The 6486-nt window shown below is 39.9% G+C and overlaps 1 protein-coding gene across 8 annotated transcripts in view; it reads right to left on the reverse strand.

Annotated features, from left to right (window-relative positions):
• Positions 1–5584, reverse strand: part of Grik2 (glutamate ionotropic receptor kainate type subunit 2) — a 581876-nt gene extending 576292 nt beyond the window's left edge. For 2 of the 8 annotated variants that reach the window (XM_005070410.4, XM_040733254.1), the window contains exon 1: positions 5014–5565. The gene's annotated coding sequence lies outside the window, so the exon portion shown is untranslated. Of the gene's footprint in view, positions 1–4138; positions 4260–5013 lie in introns of those variants that run through there. The other 6 variants (XM_005070409.4, XM_040733252.1, XM_040733253.1 and 3 more) reach the window with 6 other exon arrangements.
• Positions 5585–6486: the final 902 nt, after the last annotated feature.

The following is a 6486-nucleotide window of genomic DNA, read 5'->3' on the forward strand; positions in this document are numbered from 1 at the left end:
CAAAGGGCGCTTTGCTGGCAAGGGTTTCGCCAGGCCCTTATTCCACTGCACTGCTGCACAGCGTCTGACGTTAAGCCAAGATAAAGTGAGAAAAATTGAGATAGCTGCTTCCTGCCACTGAGCTTCCCAATATATATTATGCAACCGTTCTGATAGCTCGCCGTGAGTAGCAAAAATGGAAGATTCATTTACGTGATGCGAAGAAAATTGCTTTGATTTTCAGTAAGACCCTGCAGAAAGTGCCTGGTGTATGTATGCAAACACACTTCTTACAATCAGCTGATGAATTTTAATAATTGACTAGCTAAGTCAAAAATCACTTTGTCTAGGAGTTGTCTTGTAAAAAGAAAATGCTCTGAAACTGTGCTGTCCCTCTAACTTGCTGTTAAGGTAAAGAAGTCATACTTTTTAAATTTAAGTAGAAAATAATAAATACACAGTGGGACGCAATTGGAGAACTGAATGTGTTCTCTAAAAACTTCAGTGACACATTGTTTGATTAATAAAGAGATATTTCTTCAGGTGGACTTTTAGGGGGAAATGAGGAAATCATTTTCACACTTATTTATCAGATCTGAAATAATCTTATAGAAAGACAATGATGTTTGAGCTGCAGCATCAGATTCCAGAGACTTTGCACCCACATTTTATCTTTTTAAATTTTTATTTCTCTCTAAAATGGAATATGTCATCATAGTTTTATCTAAAATATCTTGTCACCGGCTAGTTTCTTATAGAAATATTTTTAAAAATTCATCTTTTCTCTGGACATTGACAAGCAATTACTTCAAATTAAAAGTATAGAAATGCAGACCTCTTTTTATATGAAAATTTTGTTGAAATAGGCAATATACTTCATAAATATTACTGTTATCCCAGATCCAGAACTACTATTTGTATTTATAAGAAGAGGTAATGAGGAAAGCAATTGATGACATTTTAACCTTATTAAGAACCACAAAGGGCAAATTGTTGAACTTGTGTTTTACTATTAATCTCTGTTCATTATCAACAAATAGGGCATGAGTTAGACCTTGTAGAAGTTATACGATGTAGCATATTGAAGACTAATTTTAAAGAAGGGGCAGAGTACTATTTATGTTCTTATATTACTATGGCTATATTGTTTCTACATAACAAGAATAACAATATATTCATTTCATCATAGTGACTTTTTACTATTTATATTGTCTTAAGATATTATAAAATGCTGATTAAAATACATTTTCAAATGCCCTAAGAGACATTGATTTTTTAAAAGATGGAGGCATAACTGCAGTGTCAAAAATGAGTATCATGTACTGCTAGTTCGGCAGTCTAGCAGGCAATCCTATCAAACAATTCCACTATTTGAGCACATTAAAAGGAATGCCTAGTGCTAAAACCAAGGAGTCTAGCGACTCCTTCAGTCCATGTTTGAAACATCACATATAAAATATGTTAAAGACCAACATGTCCTGTCTTTTATTTGTTGTCTCATTTATTCCATTGTATTTGTTCACTTTTTTTCTTCACTGTAGCAGAGACTATCATGGCAGCCAGGGAAAAACCATATACTTGGTTGTTTTCATTTTCCAATATAATTAATATTGACTACCTGAAAATAGCATCTTCTATTGTGACTAATCAAATTTCTGCAATTTTTACAATGTTGTTGGCATTTCGTGGAACCAGAGTAAACATGCTATACCACAACTTATTGTGCATGGATTCTTTTAACATAACAGTATTTGTCATAGCATTTGTCATTTTTTATTTATGACTAGCATTCTCAGCTACTTATGTGGCATCATTGTTGAATGTCTAGTGAGAAAGTAAAAGAAAAGCTTTGGGTTCATGAAATTCACACAAAATAAACTGTAAATTTGTGTTAGGCCACACACATTTTCTTTACTACTGAGTTGTCACCTCCAAAGAACCAATTTTGCACATATCCTTCATTTATTTAATTTATATCCAACAACTCATTTGAAAATCTCTAACATAACAGTCATTCCACCTGTCCAACTGGACTCTTCAATAGCAGGGACAAATATTTCTTCAGGACCTCGGACAGCGCGTTAGGCATGAATTTAGTCTGACACTGAAAATGGTAAAATGAATTGATAATTTGCCATTTGAAGTGACAGTATGCATATAAGTAGTTTGAATCATTAAAGAACACATAGTTCAGAAATCAATTTTGTTAACTGTGTTAAGTGTGTTTTTCACTGTGAGTAGTGGGTCGTTTAACATTCCTAAAATACACAGTGATTTCTTTCCAGTACATACTACTACAAAAGCCTCTAGCAGTCATTGTGAGGCCCTTCATGAGGACTAAAGAATTTGCTTCCCCATACAAAAAATTAGCATGGAAGAATTTTGGATGCTGCAACATGCTGTCACTATTCAGTGGCTTAAGACATTTCTGAAATGTACAATCAGTTATCAAGTTTAATTGCCCACCTCCAGATTTCCATCTGTTAGGGGAAAAACAGTTTAATTCCATTCTTTCTTATTGAGCTTCACTCTTCACATCAACAACAACAACTTGGTAATTTACCTTTCAAGCACAACAAAATTATTGTGGTGATGTAGGAGATGCCTTGTTTGCTAGATGGATATTTTGAAGTTATTGTAAGAATCTCCTCAATACTGACAGTATAATCACAGTTCTGAGGATTAATGCTTATTAATAAGTTTTTACTGACCACATTTAATTCCTTAAAATTGTGCTGGTTTTGTATTTGCTTATTTTTTAATAGAAAATTTAAAAAACTTTAGGTTTCCAGCGATCATTTATATTTAAAAAGTGAAAACTGTGTGCTTTATCCTATAGATTCATCTACTTTGCACTTATTTCAACCACATGGCAATCTTTATTGCTAGGAGCTAAAGCTGCGAGGGTTCCAAGGTCAAAGCAGAGACGAAAAACTGCAAGCACACACATATATGCTCACACAGAGATAAGCTATGTATGTCTAGAAGAAAGGCTTAAAATGTCAAAGAAGTCTGTTATAAAAACTACCAAGCCTATGGTGAATAATAAAGGAAGAAAATGTATATCATGTTTATGCAAAGCTTGTTCCTACAACATCAGCAACGACAATGGGAACAACAAAAGGCATTAGCTTCATCTTTCACTGCATTTTGTATTACCTGACACTAATGACCTCTTACTTTGGGGCACTATTACTTGAGAAGCAATTTTAGTTTCCTAGTCTCCTGGTGAAAATGAATCATATTCTAGTTAGCTGCCACCTGCTGGGGCATGAGCAAATGTGTAATAATCCTTATAGCAGAAGCTTTAAAAGGCAGTTCCTGTACCTTTGGCCAGAAAAAAACAAATGTATATTCTAGAACAATCTGAATTCTAAAGCTGACTCAAATTTCTTCCATATTGTATGTGTAGCTTTGAAATGTTTTCACACATGTGAGAGGCTTCCACTTCACACCTCACACTGCTGTCCTGTTGTTACGGGACATTTGAAAAACCTCATCTTATAGTAACACTAAGGTATTATTCTCTGCAAGTGGCCAATTGTATTGAGGTTTAATTAAACAGCTTGCTCAATCATGACAGTAAAGGGGAAGAAAGTATGAGACAGAGATCAGTTGAAACCACACTGTTGAATACTTGTATCCACCCTAAGTATGATTACTTTACCATTCCTTAGGATTCTAAACACATTATCAATTGTTTTACTATCATTGTGCTATGTTAGTGGCTAGTCATATTTATACTTTTAACTACTATTTTAATGCTGAAAATGTATCATAATTGAGAAAATAAATTAAGTCAATTTATGTCTGTGGAGGTCCTTTATAAGATCCAGCACACACAATCTTCAGTGGATATAAATCTAACAGAAAAGACATAGCTGTTCTAGCCTTTAGCTCTTTTTCTGTCTTACATTCCCTGGCATATTTCAATTTCTTTAACACGCAAGTTTTTAAGGTTACTGGGATTTGATTAGCTGACTTGATTGCTGAAGGAATGTGTTCTCCAAAGTTACATAGTAAGGAACTAAAACAACTATAAATTGAAAGAAAATTGTTCTTCTAGCAACAGAACTGCAGACTTATTCAAATAAATAAATCATGCCTTCTGAGATGAAAAGAATCAATCCATAAGTAATTTTGATGACAGAATACTTACAGTATGAAGATGAAGAAATGATTGAAAGGTAATCTGTGTCTTTCGGTACCAGAAGGTAGTTTCTAGTACTCTCCAACCTCTAAATTCAGATCATTACCTTAGTAGCCCCAGTCCCATTTGATATTCTCTCTCTCCTCTCTCTCTCTCTCTCTCTCTCTCTCTCTCTCTCTCTCTCTCTCTCTCTCTCTCTCTCTCTCTCTCTCTCTCTCTCTCTCTCTCTCTCTCTCTCTCTCCCCCCCCCTCAGGCACACATTCCTTTCTATCCTCCTGAAGATATAAATATGAGGGAATGTGGTTGGTTAAAAGTTCTGAACATTTATGATCCACCTCGGTGATGCAGCCAGTCTTAACTCCTACGGGATGCCCTGAGAGTTTTATTTCTTTCTTTCTTTTCAGAAGCTTTTAATACAGTCCGCAGTTAAAATAATCTCTACTTTCTCAGCCCAGAGCTATGGATAAGGGCGATCCAAGGATTGGTGGACAAGGGAGCATGCGGAGTTGCTATGACACACAGATACATAGCTTCTTGCTTGTGCTTCTCTTCCCCTTGCGCATGAATCCCAGTAGTTGAGGCCACTTCCTGACACATACACTTATTAAAATATTTTATATGGAGAACACCAGAGCGCCTGCAGTCAAATGAGCCACGCGCATCTTGCGGGAAACTGGCTGCAGTGAGTGGGACAAAAGGCCCTCCAAGCGACTGCATCCAGCAGGTGCCTGGAGCGCACCAACTATGTCCTACGTCTTCTTGCTTTCCTCCAGGCTGCCAGCGCTTCTCCGAGATCGGTCCTCCGCTTCTCCTCGGGACTGAGAGCTAACCCCTTGTAAATGAGTTATGCTCCGGGGAGGGTCCACAGCCAGGGAGTGCTTACCTGGAGCTGGGGTGAAGAGGAGGGGAGGGACTGGGGCAGTCCCCTTGGAGCAGCCGCGGCGGGAGGAGGTCCAGCGGGAAGCCCCGGCTCCGAGCCTCAGCCACGCAGCCGCCAGCGCGAGCGCGAGTGACAGTGGCGGAGGAGACCGCGACCGCGGAGCCGCAGCGGTGGCGCTGGAGACAGACACGCCTCCTGGCGGGGGTTCCTCGCCTCCTGCTTTAAAGGAGCCGCTCTTCTTTCTCGCAGCTGGTGCTAGCTCCAGGACTCCCAGGCTCACCAAGGAGCAATGCACACTCCTTATTTCAAGATCTCCTGTGAGAGAATTCCGAGCGCCTACCATCTAGTGCTTCCCGAACACTCCGGCTTGATTTCGTCCACTTCCAGAACATCCACATCTAGGGATAGGGGAACTGGGGCCCAGATGCTCTGAAAGATAGTGGGTAAGGCAAAAGGGCCAAGGAAATTGCCTGGTTCTGAGAAGCTACATTGGCTATTACCGCATCTTAACCTGTCTGCTTCTAGGTGGCGGTTTTTATGCTGCTCCGAAACCATGGCAACGAGTCGTCTCTGTTGCGAACATCCGGAGAACAGCTGATTGTCTCCAAAGTGACCCTTTTGGTTCAACTACTTCAATTCCCTTTGAGGTTTGTGGGGATCATCTTGATCTATGCTACTACTTCTGTCCAGGTTTGCAGTGTAAATGAGTTTCACTGGCTCCTGGTCGCTGTTAGCATGGGAAAGGACTCTCAGTATAAAGAAGCTGGCAGGCCATCTCTGCACAGGTCTAACCCTGAATACCTGCTGCTGCTCTACCCAATAGGTCCCTGAATGCTGAGGGAATTTGACACTTGGCAGACACACAACCTGAGGTCTCCAAGACTGGTGAAATGTGCATATACAATATTTGCATAGAAGATATTGAGAGAGGTTTGTAAAGGGCAGGGTGAGGGGATGCCTGAATACTAGCAGCATTCTTCCAGGAGTCAGGGGTGGGGGCAGGAGGCAAGGAGCACACCTGTCTCTTATACTTCTCTGGGGAAGCGATTAGCTTCTGCAAACAATCCCGGATTTGCTCTCCTCTGGGTCAGAAAAGTCAACATCTATTCAATACCATAGCTACTTTACCCTCAGCCCTACAATATTAACTAGAGTGGAGACTTGGCAGTTGCCTCCAGAGTACATTGGTGAGCTAGGATTCTCTAGGAGGTTTAAGAGAGGCCAAGCTCGAACAGACTCTGCACACAGGCCCAGGAGACAAATTTCAAAGGGATTGTGTTAGGAAGGAGACCAGGTGGAATTCTGAGGCTCTGAAGAGCCCAGAGGCAGCTGTAGTCCCTGTGGCACTCCAGTCTAAGTCTGAAGGTCTGGAAGCAGAGCAGCTCAGGTTCACCCTAGAGCAGTCTAACTGACAGCAGAGGAACATTTATCCTTTCGCTTTTTTTTTTCTGCAGCCATTGCAATTCCTAAAAATCC

Source organism: Mesocricetus auratus, unplaced genomic scaffold (assembly GCF_017639785.1).
Source record: "Mesocricetus auratus isolate SY011 unplaced genomic scaffold, BCM_Maur_2.0 Super-Scaffold_100029, whole genome shotgun sequence".
Taxonomy (NCBI): Eukaryota; Metazoa; Chordata; class Mammalia; order Rodentia; family Cricetidae; genus Mesocricetus; species Mesocricetus auratus.